We start from the raw sequence: 17,500 nt of genomic DNA on the forward strand, positions 1-17,500 counted from the left end.
GGCCTCTCGGTCGGATTGAAGAGTGCGCGGCGCGGCCCGCGGAGGTCATCTTGAGCACCGGAAGAGAGGGCCGGCGACGTGGCGAAGCGTGGCCGGCGGAGAGGCGTCTTGGTCGGATGAATGGAGCGTGGGGCGCGGCCCGCGGAGGTCATCTTGAGCACCATAGGAGGGGGGCCGGCGACGAGGCGAAGCGTGGCCGGCGGAGGGGCCCCTCGGCCGGATTGGGAGAATGAGAAAATTCCCCATATTTTTTCCTCCGCGGCGGAGGTACCAGGGGTCGGCCCGCCCGGAAGGAGAGGGCCGGCGAGGAGGCCGAGTGCGGCCGGGAAAGAGGCCTCTCGGTCGGATTGAAAACTTGGAGTTTGCAGCGCCGGAAGGGGCCGGCGAGGAGGCCGAGTGCGGCCGGGAGGGAGGCCTCTCGGTCGGATTGAAAACTTGGAGTTTGCAGCGCCGGAAGGGGCCGGCGAGGAGGCCGAGTGCGGCCGGGAAAGAGGCCACTCGGTCGGATTGAAAACTTGGAGTTTGCAAGCCGGAAGGGGCCGGCGAGGAGGCCGAGTGCGGCCGGGAAAGAGGCCACTCGGTCGGATTGAAAACTTGGAGTTTGCAGCGCCGGAAGGGGCCGGCGAGGAGGCCGAGTGCGGCCGGGAAAGAGGCCACTCGGTCGGATTGGGAGTTTGAAAAAAATCCCCCATTCATTTCCAATGGCGGAGGTACCAGGGGCAAGGCTGGGGGTACCAGGGGCGAAGCTGGCTGGGGGTACCAGGGGTAAGGCTGAGGGTACCAGGGGTGCCGCTGGGGGTACCAGGGGTAAGGCTGAGGGTACCAGGGGTGCCGCTGAGGGTACCAGGGGTGCCGCTGGGGGTACCAGGGGTAGGGCTGGAGGTACCAGGGGTGCCGCTGGGGGTACCAGGGGTAAGGCTGAGGGTACCAGGGGTGCCGCTGGGGGTACCAGGGGTAAGGCTGAGGGTACCAGGGGTGCCGCTGGGGGTACCAGGGGTAAGGCTGAGGGTACCAGGGGTGCCGCTGGGGGTACCAGGGGTAAGGCTGAGGGTACCAGGGGTGCCGCTGGGGGTACCAGGGGTGCCGCTGAGGGTACCAGGGGTAGGGCTGGAGGTACCAGGGGTGCCGCTGAGGGTACCAGGGGTAAAGAGCGGGCCGGCCCGGCGGGCGAGTGTGGCCGGGAAAGAGGCCTCTCGGTCGGATTGGGAGTTTGAAAAAAATCCCCCATTCATTTCCAATGGCGGAGGTACCAGGGGCAAGGCTGGGGGTACCAGGGGTAAAGAGCGGGCCGGCCCGGCGGGCGAGTGTGGCCGGAAAAGGGGCCTCTTGGTCGGATTGGGAGTTTGAAAAAATTCCCCCATTCATTTTCAATGGCGGGGGTACCAGGGGTAGAGCTGGGGGTACCAGGGGTAAAGAGCGGGCCGGCCCGGCGTGCGAGTTTGGCCGGAAAAGGGGCCTCTTGGTCGTATTGGGAGTTTGAAAAAATTCCCCCATTCATTTTCAATGGCGGAGGTACCAGGGGCAAGGCTGGGGGTACCAGGGGCGAAGCTGGCTGGGGGTACCAGGGGTAAGGCTGAGGGTACCAGGGGTGCAGCTGAGGGTACCAGGGGTAAGGTTGAGGGTACCAGGGGTGTTGCTGGGGGTACCAGGGGTCACCATTCATTTTCAATGGGGGAGGTACCAGGGGCAAGGCTGGGGGTACCAGGGGTGTTGCTGGGGGTACCAGGGGTAAAGAGCGGGCCGGCCCGGCGGGCGAGTGTGGCCGGAAAAGGGGCCTCTTGCTCGGATTGGGAGTTTGAAAAAATTCCCCCATTCATTTTCAATGGCAGATGTACCAGGGGTCGGTGTCCGCCAGACGGCGGTGTGGTAGGCAAAAGGCGGGCCGGCTCGGCGAGCGTGCGTGCCCGGGAAAAAGGCCTCTTGGCCGGCGTGAGAGTTTAATAATAGCGGGCCGGCTCATCGAGCGTGCGTGCCCGGGAAAAGGGCCTCTTGGCCGGCGTGAGAGTTTAATAATAGCGGGCCGGCCCGGCGAGCGTGCGTGCCCGGGAAAAAGGCCTCCTTGCAGGCGTGAGCGTTTAATAATAGCGGGCCGGCCCGGCGAGCGTGCGTGCCCGGGAAAAAGGCCTCCTTGCAGGCGTGAGAGTTTAATAATAGCGGGCCGGCCCGGCGAGCGTGCGTGCCCGGGAAAAAGGCCTCCTTGCAGGCGTGAGAGTTTAATAATAGCGGGCCGGCTCGGCGAGCGTGCGTGCACGGGAAAAAGGCCTCTTGGCCGGCGTGAGAGTTTAATAATAGCGGGCCGGCCCGGCGAGCGTGCGTGCCCGGGAAAAAGGCCTCCTTGCAGGCGTGAGAGTTTAATAATAGCGGGCCGGCTCATCGAGCGTGCGTGCCCGGGAAAAGGGCCTCCTTGCAGGCGTGAGAGTTTAATAATAGCGGGCCGGCTCTGCGAGCGTGCGTGCCCGGGAAAAGGGCCTCTTGGCCGGCCTGAGCGTTTAATAATAGCGGGCCGGCTCATCGAGCGTGCGTGCCCGGGAAAAGGGCCTCTTGGCCGGCCTGAGCGTTTAATAATAGCGGGCCGGCCCCGCGAGCGTGCGTGCCCGGGAAAAAGGCCTCCTTGCAGGCGTGAGAGTTTAATAATAGCGGGCCGGCTCATCGAGCGTGCGTGCCCGGGAAAAGGGCCTCCTTGCAGGCGTGAGAGTTTAATAATAGCGGGCCGGCTCGGCGAGCGTGCGTGCCCGGGAAAAGGGCCTCTTGGCCGGCGTGAGAGTTTAATAATAGCGGGCCGGCCCCGCGAGCTGTGCGTGCCCGGGAAAAAGGCCTCCTTGCAGGGGTGAGAGTTTAATAATAGCGGGCCGGCCCGGCGAGCGTGCGTGCCCGGGAAAAAGGCCTCCTTGCAGGCGTGAGCGTTTAATAATAGCGGACCGGCTCTGCGAGCGTGCGTGCCCGGGAAAAGGGCCTCTTGGCCGGCCTGAGCGTTTAATAATAGCGGGCCGGCCCGGCGAGCGTGCGTGCCCGGGAAAAAGGCCTCTTGGCCGGCTTGGGGGATTGAAAAAAAATCCCCCATTCATTTTCAACGGGAGGGGTCGGCGGTACCGCTTGGTGTCCGCCAGACGGCGGTGTGGTAGGCAAATGGCGGGCCTGCACGGCGAGCGTGCGTGCCCGGGAAAAAGGCCTCCTTGCAGGCGTGAGAGTTTAATAATAGCGGGCCGGCCCGGAGAGCGTGCGTGCCCGGGAAAAAGGCCTCTTGGCCGGCGTGAGAGTTTAATAATAGCGGGCCGGCCCGGCGAGCGTGCGTGCCCGGGAAAAAGGCCTCCTTGCAGGCGTGAGCGTTTAATAATAGCGGGCCGGCTCATCGAGCGTGCGTGCCCGGGAAAAGGGCCTCTTGGCCGGCGTGAGAGTTTAATAATAGCGGGCCGGCTCATCGAGCGTGCGTGCCCGGGAAAAAGGCCTCTTGGCCGGCTTGGGGGATTGAAAAAAAAATCCCCCATTCATTTTCAACGGGAGGGGTCGGCGGTACCGCTTGGTGTCCGCCAGACGGCGGTGTGGTAGGCAAATGGCGGGCCTGCACGGCGAGCGTGCGTGCCCGGGAAAAAGGCCTCCTGGCCGGCGTGAGAGTTTAATAATAGCGGGCCGGCTCTGCGAGCGTGCGTGCCCGGGAAAAAGGCCTCCTTGCAGGCGTGAGAGTTTAATAATAGCGGGCCGGCTCGGCGAGCGTGCGTGCCCGGGAAAAAGGCCTCCTTGCAGGCGTAAGAGTTTAATAATAGCGGGCCGGCTCATCGAGCGTGCGTGCCCGGGAAAAAGGCCTCTTGGCCGGCGTGAGAGTTTAATAATAGCGGGCCGGCCCGGCGAGCGTGCGTGCCCGGGAAAAAGGCCTCCTTGCAGGCGTGAGTGTTTAATAATAGCGGGCCGGCTCATCGAGCGTGCGTGCCCGGGAAAAGGGCCTCTTGGCCGGCGTGAGAGTTTAATAATAGCGGGCCGGCCCCGCGAGCGTGCGTGCCCGGGAAAAAGGCCTCCTTGCAGGCGTAAGAGTTTAATAATAGCGGGCCGGCTCATCGAGCGTGCGTGCCCGGGAAAAAGGCCTCTTGGCCGGCTTGGGGGATTGAAAAAAAATCCCCCATTCATTTTCAACGGGAGGGGTCGGCGGTACCGCTTGGTGTCCGCCAGACGGCGGTGTGGTAGGCAAATGGCGGGCCTGCACGGCGAGCGTGCGTGCCCGGGAAAAATGCCTCCTGGCCGGCGTGAGAGTTTAATAATAGCGGGCCGGCTCGGCGAGCGTGCGTGCCCGGGAAAAAGGCCTCTTGGCCGGCGTGAGAGTTTAATAATAGCGGGCCGGCTCGGCGAGCGTGCGTGCCCGGGAAAAGGGCCTCTTGGCCGGCGTGAGAGTTTAATAATAGCGGGCCGGCTCAGCGAGCGTGCGTGCCCGGGAAAAAGGCCTCCTTGCAGGCGTGAGAGTTTAATAATAGCGGGCCGGCTCATCGAGCGTGCGTGCCCGGGAAAAGGGCCTCTTGGCCGGCGTGAGAGTTTAATAATAGCGGGCCGGCTCATCGAGCGTGCGTGCCCGGGAAAAAGGCCTCTTGGCCGGCTTGGGGGATTGTAAAAAAAAATCCCCCATTCATTTTCAACGGGAGGGGTCGGCGGTACCGCGTGGTGTCCGCCAGACGGCGGTGTGGTAGGCAAATGGCGGGCCTGCACGGCGAGCGTGCGTGCCCGGGAAAAATGCCTCCTGGCCGGCGTGAGAGTTTAATAATAGCGGGCCGGCTCATCGAGCGTGCGTGCCCGGGAAAAAGGCCTCCTTGCAGGCGTGAGAGTTTAATAATAGCGGGCCGGCTCGGCGAGCGTGCGTGCCCGGGAAAAAGGCCTCCTTGCAGGCGTAAGAGTTTAATAATAGCGGGCCGGCTCATCGAGCGTGCGTGCCCGGGAAAAAGGCCTCTTGGCCGGCTTGGGGGATTGAAAAAAAATCCCCCATTCATTTTCAACGGGAGGGGTCGGCGGTACCGCTTGGTGTCCGCCAGACGGCGGTGTGGTAGGCAAATGGCGGGCCTGCACGGCGAGCGTGCGTGCCCGGGAAAAATGCCTCCTGGCCGGCGTGAGAGTTTAATAATAGCGGGCCGGCTCGGCGAGCGTGCGTGCCCGGGAAAAAGGCCTCTTGGCCGGCGTGAGAGTTTAATAATAGCGGGCCGGCTCGGCGAGCGTGCGTGCCCGGGAAAAGGGCCTCTTGGCCGGCGTGAGAGTTTAATAATAGCGGGCCGGCTCAGCGAGCGTGCGTGCCCGGGAAAAAGGCCTCCTTGCAGGCGTGAGAGTTTAATAATAGCGGGCCGGCTCATCGAGCGTGCGTGCCCGGGAAAAGGGCCTCTTGGCCGGCGTGAGAGTTTAATAATAGCGGGCCTGAGAGTTTAATAATAGCGGGCCGGCTCGGCGAGCGTGCGTGCCCGGGAAAAGGGCCTCTTGGCCGGCGTGAGAGTTTAATAATAGCGGGCCGGCTCATCGAGCGTGCGTGCCCGGGAAAAGGGCCTCTTGGCCGGCGTGAGAGTTTAATAATAGCGGGCCGGCCCGGCGAGCGTGCGTGCCCGGGAAAAAGGCCTCCTTGCAGGCGTGAGAGTTTAATAATAGCGGGCCGGCCCGGCGAGCGTGCGTGCCCGGGAAAAAGGCCTCCTTGCAGGCGTGAGAGTTTAATAATAGCGGGCCGGCCCGGCGAGCGTGCGTGCCCGGGAAAAAGGCCTCCTTGCAGGCGTGAGAGTTTAATAATAGCGGGCCGGCCCGGCGAGCGTGCGTGCCCGGGAAAAAGGCCTCCTTGCAGGCGTGAGAGTTTAATAATAGCGGGCCGGCCCGGCGAGCGTGCGTGCCCGGGAAAAAGGCCTCCTTGCAGGCGTGAGAGTTTAATAATAGCGGGCCGGCTCCGCGAGCGTGCGTGGCCGGGAAAAAGGCCTCTTGGCCGGCGTGAGAGTTTAATAATAGCGGGCCGGCTCATCGAGCGTGCGTGCCCGGGAAAAGGGCCTCTTGGCCGGCGTGAGAGTTTAATAATAGCGGGCCGGCTCATCGAGCGTGCGTGCCCGGGAAAAGGGCCTCTTGGCCGGCGTGAGAGTTTAATAATAGCGGGCCGGCCCGGCGAGCGTGCGTGCCCGGGAAAAAGGCCTCCTTGCAGGCGTGAGAGTTTAATAATAGCGGGCCGGCCCGGCGAGCGTGCGTGCCCGGGAAAAAGGCCTCCTTGCAGGCGTGAGAGTTTAATAATAGCGGGCCGGCCCGGCGAGCGTGCGTGCCCGGGAAAAAGGCCTCCTTGCAGGCGTGAGAGTTTAATAATAGCGGGCCGGCCCGGCGAGCGTGCGTGCCCGGGAAAAAGGCCTCCTTGCAGGCGTGAGAGTTTAATAATAGCGGGCCGGCTCCGCGAGCGTGCGTGCCCGGGAAAAAGGCCTCCTTGCAGGCGTGAGAGTTCAATAATAGCGGGCCGGCCCGGCGAGCGTGCGTGCCCGGGAAAAAGGCCTCTTGGCCGGCGTGAGAGTTTAATAATAGCGGGCCGGCCCCGCGAGCGTGCGTGCCCGGGAAAAAGGCCTCCTTGCAGGGGTGAGAGTTTAATAATAGCGGGCCGGCCCGGCGAGCGTGCGTGCCCGGGAAAAAGGCCTCTTGGCCGGCGTGGGAGATTGAAAAAATTCCCCCATTCATTTTCAATGGCGGGGGTACCAGGGGTAGAGCTGGGGGTACCAGGGGTAAAGAGCGGGCCGGCCCGGCGTGCGAGTTTGGCCGGAAAAGAGGCCTCTTGGTCGGATTGGGAGATTGAAAAAATTCCCCCATTCATTTTCAATGGCGGGGGTACCAGGGGTAGAGCTGGGGGTACCAGGGGTAAAGAGCGGGCCGGCCCGGCGTGCGAGTTTGGCCGGAAAAGAGGCCTCTTGGTCGGATTGGGAGATTGAAAAAATTCCCCCATTCATTTTCAATGGCGGGGGTACCAGGGGTAGAGCTGGGGGTACCAGGGGTAAAGAGCGGGCCGGCCCGGCGTGCGAGTTTGGCCGGAAAAGAGGCCTCTTGGTCGGATTGGGAGATTGAAAAAATTCCCCCATTCATTTTCAATGGCGGGGGTACCAGGGGTAGAGCTGGGGGTACCAGGGGTAAAGAGCGGGCCGGCCCGGCGTGCGAGTGTGGCCGGGAAAGAGCCCTCCTGGCCGGCCTGGGAGATTGAAAAAAATTCCCCCATTCATTTTCAATGGCGGGGGTACCAGGGGTAAAGAGCGGGCCGGCCCAGCGTGCGAGTTTGGCCGGGAAAGGGGCCTCCTGGCCGGCCTGGGGGATTAAAAAAATTCCCCCATTCATTTTCAATGGCGGGGGTACCAGGGGTAGCAGTACCGATTTTGGTCGTTAGGGGCGCTGTAGTAGGTAAACCAGATATGCGGAGTTAGGGGGTCAAGAAGGCGAAAGGCTTAGAAAGTGACCGTTCACCAAAATACTTTCCGAAACGTATATAGGGGGGCATGTGTCGGACGAGTCACCATGCTTTCTCGATGCTGGAGGTACCAGGGGCACAAAGTTGGCCGGGAAAGATGCCTCTTAGGCGGATTGAAAGCATGAGAAAATGCCCCCCATTCATTTTCAATGGCGGAGAGCGGGCCGGCCCCGCAGCCGAGTGTGGCCGGCGGAGAGGCGTCTCGGTCGGATGAATGAAGCGTGGAGCCGGCCTCTGACGGCGGAGCTCCGCACTTTCGAATATTTTCTATCTCCCCCTCCGGGCGGTCGACGGCAGTTGGGAAGGCCGCCCGAGAGGCGCCCGGGGCGGATACCTCGGGCGAAAAGCCGGCCTCTGACGGCGGAGCTCCGCACTTTCGAATATTTTCTATTTCCCCCTCCGGGCGGTCGACGGCAGTTGGGAAGGCCGCCCGAGAGGCGCCCGGGGCGGATACCTCGGGCGAAAAGCCGGCCTCTGACGGCGGAGCTCCGCACTTTCGAATATTTTCTATTTCCCCCTCCGGGCGGCCGACGGCAGTTGGGAAGGCCGCCCGAGAGGCGCCCGGGGCGGATACCTCGGGCGAAAAGCCGGCCTCTGACGGCGGAGCTCCGCACTTTCGAATATTTTCTATTTCCCCCTCCGGGCGGTCGACGGCAGTTGGGAAGGCCGCCCGAGAGGCGCCCGGGGCGGATACCTCGGGCGAAAAGCCGGCCTCTGACGGCGGAGCTCCGCACTTTCGAATATTTTCTATTTCCCCCTCCGGGCGGTCGACGGCAGTTGGGAAGGCCGCCCGAGAGGCGCCCGGGGCGGATACCTCGGGCGAAAAGCCGGCCTCTGACGGCGGAGCTCCGCACTTTCGAATATTTTCTATCTCCCCCTCCGGGCGGCCGACGGCAGTTGGGAAGGCCGCCCGAGAGGCGCCCGGGGCGGATACCTCGGGCGAAAAGCCGGCCTCTGACGGCGGAGCTCCGCACTTTCGAATATTTTCTATTTCCCCCTCCGGGCGGCCGACGGCAGTTGGGAAGGCCGCCCGAGAGGCGCCCGGGGCGGATACCTCGGGCGAAAAGCCGGCCTCTGACGGCGGAGCTCCGCACTTTCGAATATTTTCTATTTCCCCCTCCGGGCGGCCGACGGCAGTTGGGAAGGCCGCCCGAGAGGCGCCCGGGGCGGATACCTCGGGCGAAAAGCCGGCCTCTGACGGCGGAGCTCCGCACTTTCGAATATTTTCTATTTCCCCCTCCGGGCGGCCGACGGCAGTTGGGAAGGCCGCCCGAGAGGCGCCCGGGGCGGATACCTCGGGCGAAAAGCCGGCCTCTGACGGCGGAGCTCCGCACTTTCGAATATTTTCTATTTCCCCCTCCGGGCGGCCGACGGCAGTTGGGAAGGCCGCCCGAGAGGCGCCCCGGGGCGGATACCTCGGGCGAAAAGCCGGCCTCTGACGGCGGAGCTCCGCACTTTCGAATATTTTCTATTTCCCCCTCCGGGCGGCCGACGGCAGTTGGGAAGGTCGCCCGAGAGGCGCCCCGGGGCGGATACCCCGGGCGAAAAGCCGGCCTCTGACGGCGGAGCTCCGCACTTTCGAATATTTTCTATTTCCCCCTCCGGGCGGCTGACGGCAGGTGGGAAGGCCGCCCATTCATTTTCAATGGCGGAGGTACCAGGGGTGCCGCTGAGGGTACCAGGGGTGCCGCTGAGGGTACCAGGGGTGCAGCTGAGGGTACCAGGGGTGCCGCTGAGGGTACCAGGGGTGCCGCTGAGGGTACCAGGGGTACGGCTGAGGGTACCAGGGGTGCCGCTGAGGGTACCAGGGGTGCCGCTGAGGGTACCAGGGGTGCCGCTGAGGGTACCAGGGGTGCCGCTGAGGGTACCAGGGGTTCGGCTGAGGGTACCAGGGGTACGGCTGAGGGTACCAGGGGTGCCGCTGAGGGTACCAGGGGTGCCGCTGAGGGTACCAGGGGTGCGGCTGAGGGTACCAGGGGTAAGGCTGAGGGTACCAGGGGTGCCGCTGAGGGTACCAGGGGTGCGGCTGAGGGTACCAGGGGTAAGGCTGAGGGTACCAGGGGTAAGGCTGAGGGTACCAGGGGTAAGGCTGAGGGTACCAGGGGTACGGCTGGAGGTACCAGGGGTAAGGCTGGAGGTACCAGGGGTAAGGCTGGAGGTACCAGGGGTAAGGCTGGAGGTACCAGGGGTTAGGCTGGAGGTACCAGGGGTAAGGCTGGGGGTACCAGGGGTAAAGAGCGGGCCGGCCCGGCGGGCGAGTGTGGCCGGAAAAGGGGCCTCTTGCTCGGATTGGGAGTTTGAAAAAATTCCCCCATTCATTTTCAATGGCAGATGTACCAGGGGTCGGTGTCCGCCAGACGGCGGTGTGGTAGGCAAAAGGCGGGCCGGCTCGGCGAGCGTGCGTGCCCGGGAAAAAGGCCTCTTGGCCGGCGTGAGAGTTTAATAATAGCGGGCCGGCTCATCGAGCGTGCGTGCCCGGGAAAAGGGCCTCTTGGCCGGCGTGAGAGTTTAATAATAGCGGGCCGGCCCGGCGAGCGTGCGTGCCCGGGAAAAAGGCCTCCTTGCAGGCGTGAGCGTTTAATAATAGCGGGCCGGCCCGGCGAGCGTGCGTGCCCGGGAAAAAGGCCTCCTTGCAGGCGTGAGAGTTTAATAATAGCGGGCCGGCCCGGCGAGCGTGCGTGCCCGGGAAAAAGGCCTCCTTGCAGGCGTGAGAGTTTAATAATAGCGGGCCGGCTCGGCGAGCGTGCGTGCACGGGAAAAAGGCCTCTTGGCCGGCGTGAGAGTTTAATAATAGCGGGCCGGCCCGGCGAGCGTGCGTGCCCGGGAAAAAGGCCTCCTTGCAGGCGTGAGAGTTTAATAATAGCGGGCCGGCTCATCGAGCGTGCGTGCCCGGGAAAAGGGCCTCCTTGCAGGCGTGAGAGTTTAATAATAGCGGGCCGGCTCTGCGAGCGTGCGTGCCCGGGAAAAGGGCCTCTTGGCCGGCCTGAGCGTTTAATAATAGCGGGCCGGCTCATCGAGCGTGCGTGCCCGGGAAAAGGGCCTCTTGGCCGGCCTGAGCGTTTAATAATAGCGGGCCGGCCCCGCGAGCGTGCGTGCCCGGGAAAAAGGCCTCCTTGCAGGCGTGAGAGTTTAATAATAGCGGGCCGGCTCATCGAGCGTGCGTGCCCGGGAAAAGGGCCTCCTTGCAGGCGTGAGAGTTTAATAATAGCGGGCCGGCTCGGCGAGCGTGCGTGCCCGGGAAAAGGGCCTCTTGGCCGGCGTGAGAGTTTAATAATAGCGGGCCGGCCCCGCGAGCGTGCGTGCCCGGGAAAAAGGCCTCCTTGCAGGGGTGAGAGTTTAATAATAGCGGGCCGGCCCGGCGAGCGTGCGTGCCCGGGAAAAAGGCCTCCTTGCAGGCGTGAGCGTTTAATAATAGCGGACCGGCTCTGCGAGCGTGCGTGCCCGGGAAAAGGGCCTCTTGGCCGGCCTGAGCGTTTAATAATAGCGGGCCGGCCCGGCGAGCGTGCGTGCCCGGGAAAAAGGCCTCTTGGCCGGCTTGGGGGATTGAAAAAAAATCCCCCATTCATTTTCAACGGGAGGGGTCGGCGGTACCGCTTGGTGTCCGCCAGACGGCGGTGTGGTAGGCAAATGGCGGGCCTGCACGGCGAGCGTGCGTGCCCGGGAAAAAGGCCTCCTTGCAGGCGTGAGAGTTTAATAATAGCGGGCCGGCCCGGAGAGCGTGCGTGCCCGGGAAAAAGGCCTCTTGGCCGGCGTGAGAGTTTAATAATAGCGGGCCGGCCCGGCGAGCGTGCGTGCCCGGGAAAAAGGCCTCCTTGCAGGCGTGAGCGTTTAATAATAGCGGGCCGGCTCATCGAGCGTGCGTGCCCGGGAAAAGGGCCTCTTGGCCGGCGTGAGAGTTTAATAATAGCGGGCCGGCTCATCGAGCGTGCGTGCCCGGGAAAAAGGCCTCTTGGCCGGCTTGGGGGATTGAAAAAAAAATCCCCCATTCATTTTCAACGGGAGGGGTCGGCGGTACCGCTTGGTGTCCGCCAGACGGCGGTGTGGTAGGCAAATGGCGGGCCTGCACGGCGAGCGTGCGTGCCCGGGAAAAAGGCCTCCTGGCCGGCGTGAGAGTTTAATAATAGCGGGCCGGCTCTGCGAGCGTGCGTGCCCGGGAAAAAGGCCTCCTTGCAGGCGTGAGAGTTTAATAATAGCGGGCCGGCTCGGCGAGCGTGCGTGCCCGGGAAAAAGGCCTCCTTGCAGGCGTAAGAGTTTAATAATAGCGGGCCGGCTCATCGAGCGTGCGTGCCCGGGAAAAAGGCCTCTTGGCCGGCGTGAGAGTTTAATAATAGCGGGCCGGCCCGGCGAGCGTGCGTGCCCGGGAAAAAGGCCTCCTTGCAGGCGTGAGTGTTTAATAATAGCGGGCCGGCTCATCGAGCGTGCGTGCCCGGGAAAAGGGCCTCTTGGCCGGCGTGAGAGTTTAATAATAGCGGGCCGGCCCCGCGAGCGTGCGTGCCCGGGAAAAAGGCCTCCTTGCAGGCGTAAGAGTTTAATAATAGCGGGCCGGCTCATCGAGCGTGCGTGCCCGGGAAAAAGGCCTCTTGGCCGGCTTGGGGGATTGAAAAAAAATCCCCCATTCATTTTCAACGGGAGGGGTCGGCGGTACCGCTTGGTGTCCGCCAGACGGCGGTGTGGTAGGCAAATGGCGGGCCTGCACGGCGAGCGTGCGTGCCCGGGAAAAATGCCTCCTGGCCGGCGTGAGAGTTTAATAATAGCGGGCCGGCTCGGCGAGCGTGCGTGCCCGGGAAAAAGGCCTCTTGGCCGGCGTGAGAGTTTAATAATAGCGGGCCGGCTCGGCGAGCGTGCGTGCCCGGGAAAAGGGCCTCTTGGCCGGCGTGAGAGTTTAATAATAGCGGGCCGGCTCAGCGAGCGTGCGTGCCCGGGAAAAAGGCCTCCTTGCAGGCGTGAGAGTTTAATAATAGCGGGCCGGCTCATCGAGCGTGCGTGCCCGGGAAAAGGGCCTCTTGGCCGGCGTGAGAGTTTAATAATAGCGGGCCGGCTCATCGAGCGTGCGTGCCCGGGAAAAAGGCCTCTTGGCCGGCTTGGGGGATTGTAAAAAAAAAATCCCCCATTCATTTTCAACGGGAGGGGTCGGCGGTACCGCGTGGTGTCCGCCAGACGGCGGTGTGGTAGGCAAATGGCGGGCCTGCACGGCGAGCGTGCGTGCCCGGGAAAAATGCCTCCTGGCCGGCGTGAGAGTTTAATAATAGCGGGCCGGCTCATCGAGCGTGCGTGCCCGGGAAAAAGGCCTCCTTGCAGGCGTGAGAGTTTAATAATAGCGGGCCGGCTCGGCGAGCGTGCGTGCCCGGGAAAAAGGCCTCCTTGCAGGCGTAAGAGTTTAATAATAGCGGGCCGGCTCATCGAGCGTGCGTGCCCGGGAAAAAGGCCTCTTGGCCGGCTTGGGGGATTGAAAAAAAATCCCCCATTCATTTTCAACGGGAGGGGTCGGCGGTACCGCTTGGTGTCCGCCAGACGGCGGTGTGGTAGGCAAATGGCGGGCCTGCACGGCGAGCGTGCGTGCCCGGGAAAAATGCCTCCTGGCCGGCGTGAGAGTTTAATAATAGCGGGCCGGCTCGGCGAGCGTGCGTGCCCGGGAAAAAGGCCTCTTGGCCGGCGTGAGAGTTTAATAATAGCGGGCCGGCTCGGCGAGCGTGCGTGCCCGGGAAAAGGGCCTCTTGGCCGGCGTGAGAGTTTAATAATAGCGGGCCGGCTCAGCGAGCGTGCGTGCCCGGGAAAAAGGCCTCCTTGCAGGCGTGAGAGTTTAATAATAGCGGGCCGGCTCATCGAGCGTGCGTGCCCGGGAAAAGGGCCTCTTGGCCGGCGTGAGAGTTTAATAATAGCGGGCCTGAGAGTTTAATAATAGCGGGCCGGCTCGGCGAGCGTGCGTGCCCGGGAAAAGGGCCTCTTGGCCGGCGTGAGAGTTTAATAATAGCGGGCCGGCTCATCGAGCGTGCGTGCCCGGGAAAAGGGCCTCTTGGCCGGCGTGAGAGTTTAATAATAGCGGGCCGGCCCGGCGAGCGTGCGTGCCCGGGAAAAAGGCCTCCTTGCAGGCGTGAGAGTTTAATAATAGCGGGCCGGCCCGGCGAGCGTGCGTGCCCGGGAAAAAGGCCTCCTTGCAGGCGTGAGAGTTTAATAATAGCGGGCCGGCCCGGCGAGCGTGCGTGCCCGGGAAAAAGGCCTCCTTGCAGGCGTGAGAGTTTAATAATAGCGGGCCGGCCCGGCGAGCGTGCGTGCCCGGGAAAAAGGCCTCCTTGCAGGCGTGAGAGTTTAATAATAGCGGGCCGGCCCGGCGAGCGTGCGTGCCCGGGAAAAAGGCCTCCTTGCAGGCGTGAGAGTTTAATAATAGCGGGCCGGCTCCGCGAGCGTGCGTGGCCGGGAAAAAGGCCTCTTGGCCGGCGTGAGAGTTTAATAATAGCGGGCCGGCTCATCGAGCGTGCGTGCCCGGGAAAAGGGCCTCTTGGCCGGCGTGAGAGTTTAATAATAGCGGGCCGGCTCATCGAGCGTGCGTGCCCGGGAAAAGGGCCTCTTGGCCGGCGTGAGAGTTTAATAATAGCGGGCCGGCCCGGCGAGCGTGCGTGCCCGGGAAAAAGGCCTCCTTGCAGGCGTGAGAGTTTAATAATAGCGGGCCGGCCCGGCGAGCGTGCGTGCCCGGGAAAAAGGCCTCCTTGCAGGCGTGAGAGTTTAATAATAGCGGGCCGGCCCGGCGAGCGTGCGTGCCCGGGAAAAAGGCCTCCTTGCAGGCGTGAGAGTTTAATAATAGCGGGCCGGCCCGGCGAGCGTGCGTGCCCGGGAAAAAGGCCTCCTTGCAGGCGTGAGAGTTTAATAATAGCGGGCCGGCTCCGCGAGCGTGCGTGCCCGGGAAAAAGGCCTCCTTGCAGGCGTGAGAGTTCAATAATAGCGGGCCGGCCCGGCGAGCGTGCGTGCCCGGGAAAAAGGCCTCTTGGCCGGCGTGAGAGTTTAATAATAGCGGGCCGGCCCCGCGAGCGTGCGTGCCCGGGAAAAAGGCCTCCTTGCAGGGGTGAGAGTTTAATAATAGCGGGCCGGCCCGGCGAGCGTGCGTGCCCGGGAAAAAGGCCTCTTGGCCGGCGTGGGAGATTGAAAAAATTCCCCCATTCATTTTCAATGGCGGGGGTACCAGGGGTAGAGCTGGGGGTACCAGGGGTAAAGAGCGGGCCGGCCCGGCGTGCGAGTTTGGCCGGAAAAGAGGCCTCTTGGTCGGATTGGGAGATTGAAAAAATTCCCCCATTCATTTTCAATGGCGGGGGTACCAGGGGTAGAGCTGGGGGTACCAGGGGTAAAGAGCGGGCCGGCCCGGCGTGCGAGTTTGGCCGGAAAAGAGGCCTCTTGGTCGGATTGGGAGATTGAAAAAATTCCCCCATTCATTTTCAATGGCGGGGGTACCAGGGGTAGAGCTGGGGGTACCAGGGGTAAAGAGCGGGCCGGCCCGGCGTGCGAGTTTGGCCGGAAAAGAGGCCTCTTGGTCGGATTGGGAGATTGAAAAAATTCCCCCATTCATTTTCAATGGCGGGGGTACCAGGGGTAGAGCTGGGGGTACCAGGGGTAAAGAGCGGGCCGGCCCGGCGTGCGAGTGTGGCCGGGAAAGAGCCCTCCTGGCCGGCCTGGGAGATTGAAAAAAATTCCCCCATTCATTTTCAATGGCGGGGGTACCAGGGGTAAAGAGCGGGCCGGCCCAGCGTGCGAGTTTGGCCGGGAAAGGGGCCTCCTGGCCGGCCTGGGGGATTAAAAAAATTCCCCCATTCATTTTCAATGGCGGGGGTACCAGGGGTAGCAGTACCGATTTTGGTCGTTAGGGGCGCTGTAGTAGGTAAACCAGATATGCGGAGTTAGGGGGTCAAGAAGGCGAAAGGCTTAGAAAGTGACCGTTCACCAAAATACTTTCCGAAACGTATATAGGGGGGCATGTGTCGGACGAGTCACCATGCTTTCTCGATGCTGGAGGTACCAGGGGCACAAAGTTGGCCGGGAAAGATGCCTCTTAGGCGGATTGAAAGCATGAGAAAATGCCCCCCATTCATTTTCAATGGCGGAGAGCGGGCCGGCCCCGCAGCCGAGTGTGGCCGGCGGAGAGGCGTCTCGGTCGGATGAATGAAGCGTGGAGCCGGCCTCTGACGGCGGAGCTCCGCACTTTCGAATATTTTCTATCTCCCCCTCCGGGCGGTCGACGGCAGTTGGGAAGGCCGCCCGAGAGGCGCCCGGGGCGGATACCTCGGGCGAAAAGCCGGCCTCTGACGGCGGAGCTCCGCACTTTCGAATATTTTCTATTTCCCCCTCCGGGCGGTCGACGGCAGTTGGGAAGGCCGCCCGAGAGGCGCCCGGGGCGGATACCTCGGGCGAAAAGCCGGCCTCTGACGGCGGAGCTCCGCACTTTCGAATATTTTCTATTTCCCCCTCCGGGCGGCCGACGGCAGTTGGGAAGGCCGCCCGAGAGGCGCCCGGGGCGGATACCTCGGGCGAAAAGCCGGCCTCTGACGGCGGAGCTCCGCACTTTCGAATATTTTCTATTTCCCCCTCCGGGCGGTCGACGGCAGTTGGGAAGGCCGCCCGAGAGGCGCCCGGGGCGGATACCTCGGGCGAAAAGCCGGCCTCTGACGGCGGAGCTCCGCACTTTCGAATATTTTCTATTTCCCCCTCCGGGCGGTCGACGGCAGTTGGGAAGGCCGCCCGAGAGGCGCCCGGGGCGGATACCTCGGGCGAAAAGCCGGCCTCTGACGGCGGAGCTCCGCACTTTCGAATATTTTCTATCTCCCCCTCCGGGCGGCCGACGGCAGTTGGGAAGGCCGCCCGAGAGGCGCCCGGGGCGGATACCTCGGGCGAAAAGCCGGCCTCTGACGGCGGAGCTCCGCACTTTCGAATATTTTCTATTTCCCCCTCCGGGCGGCCGACGGCAGTTGGGAAGGCCGCCCGAGAGGCGCCCGGGGCGGATACCTCGGGCGAAAAGCCGGCCTCTGACGGCGGAGCTCCGCACTTTCGAATATTTTCTATTTCCCCCTCCGGGCGGCCGACGGCAGTTGGGAAGGCCGCCCGAGAGGCGCCCGGGGCGGATACCTCGGGCGAAAAGCCGGCCTCTGACGGCGGAGCTCCGCACTTTCGAATATTTTCTATTTCCCCCTCCGGGCGGCCGACGGCAGTTGGGAAGGCCGCCCGAGAGGCGCCCGGGGCGGATACCTCGGGCGAAAAGCCGGCCTCTGACGGCGGAGCTCCGCACTTTCGAATATTTTCTATTTCCCCCTCCGGGCGGCCGACGGCAGTTGGGAAGGCCGCCCGAGAGGCGCCCCGGGGCGGATACCTCGGGCGAAAAGCCGGCCTCTGACGGCGGAGCTCCGCACTTTCGAATATTTTCTATTTCCCCCTCCGGGCGGCCGACGGCAGTTGGGAAGGTCGCCCGAGAGGCGCCCCGGGGCGGATACCCCGGGCGAAAAGCCGGCCTCTGACGGCGGAGCTCCGCACTTTCGAATATTTTCTATTTCCCCCTCCGGGCGGCTGACGGCAGGTGGGAAGGCCGCCCATTCATTTTCAATGGCGGAGGTACCAGGGGTGCCGCTGAGGGTACCAGGGGTGCCGCTGAGGGTACCAGGGGTGCAGCTGAGGGTACCAGGGGTGCCGCTGAGGGTACCAGGGGTGCCGCTGAGGGTACCAGGGGTACGGCTGAGGGTACCAGGGGTGCCGCTGAGGGTACCAGGGGTGCCGCTGAGGGTACCAGGGGTGCCGCTGAGGGTACCAGGGGTGCCGCTGAGGGTACCAGGGGTTCGGCTGAGGGTACCAGGGGTACGGCTGAGGGTACCAGGGGTGCCGCTGAGGGTACCAGGGGTGCCGCTGAGGGTACCAGGGGTGCGGCTGAGGGTACCAGGGGTAAGGCTGAGGGTACCAGGGGTGCCGCTGAGGGTACCAGGGGTGCGGCTGAGGGTACCAGGGGTAAGGCTGAGGGTACCAGGGGTAAGGCTGAGGGTACCAGGGGTAAGGCTGAGGGTACCAGGGGTACGGCTGGAGGTACCAGGGGTAAGGCTGGAGGTA

Source organism: Hippocampus guttulatus, unplaced genomic scaffold (assembly GCF_054856545.1).
Source record: "Hippocampus guttulatus isolate MCC_2025c unplaced genomic scaffold, RoL_Hgut_1.0 HiC_scaffold_48, whole genome shotgun sequence".
Lineage (NCBI taxonomy): Eukaryota > Metazoa > Chordata > Actinopteri > Syngnathiformes > Syngnathidae > Hippocampus > Hippocampus guttulatus.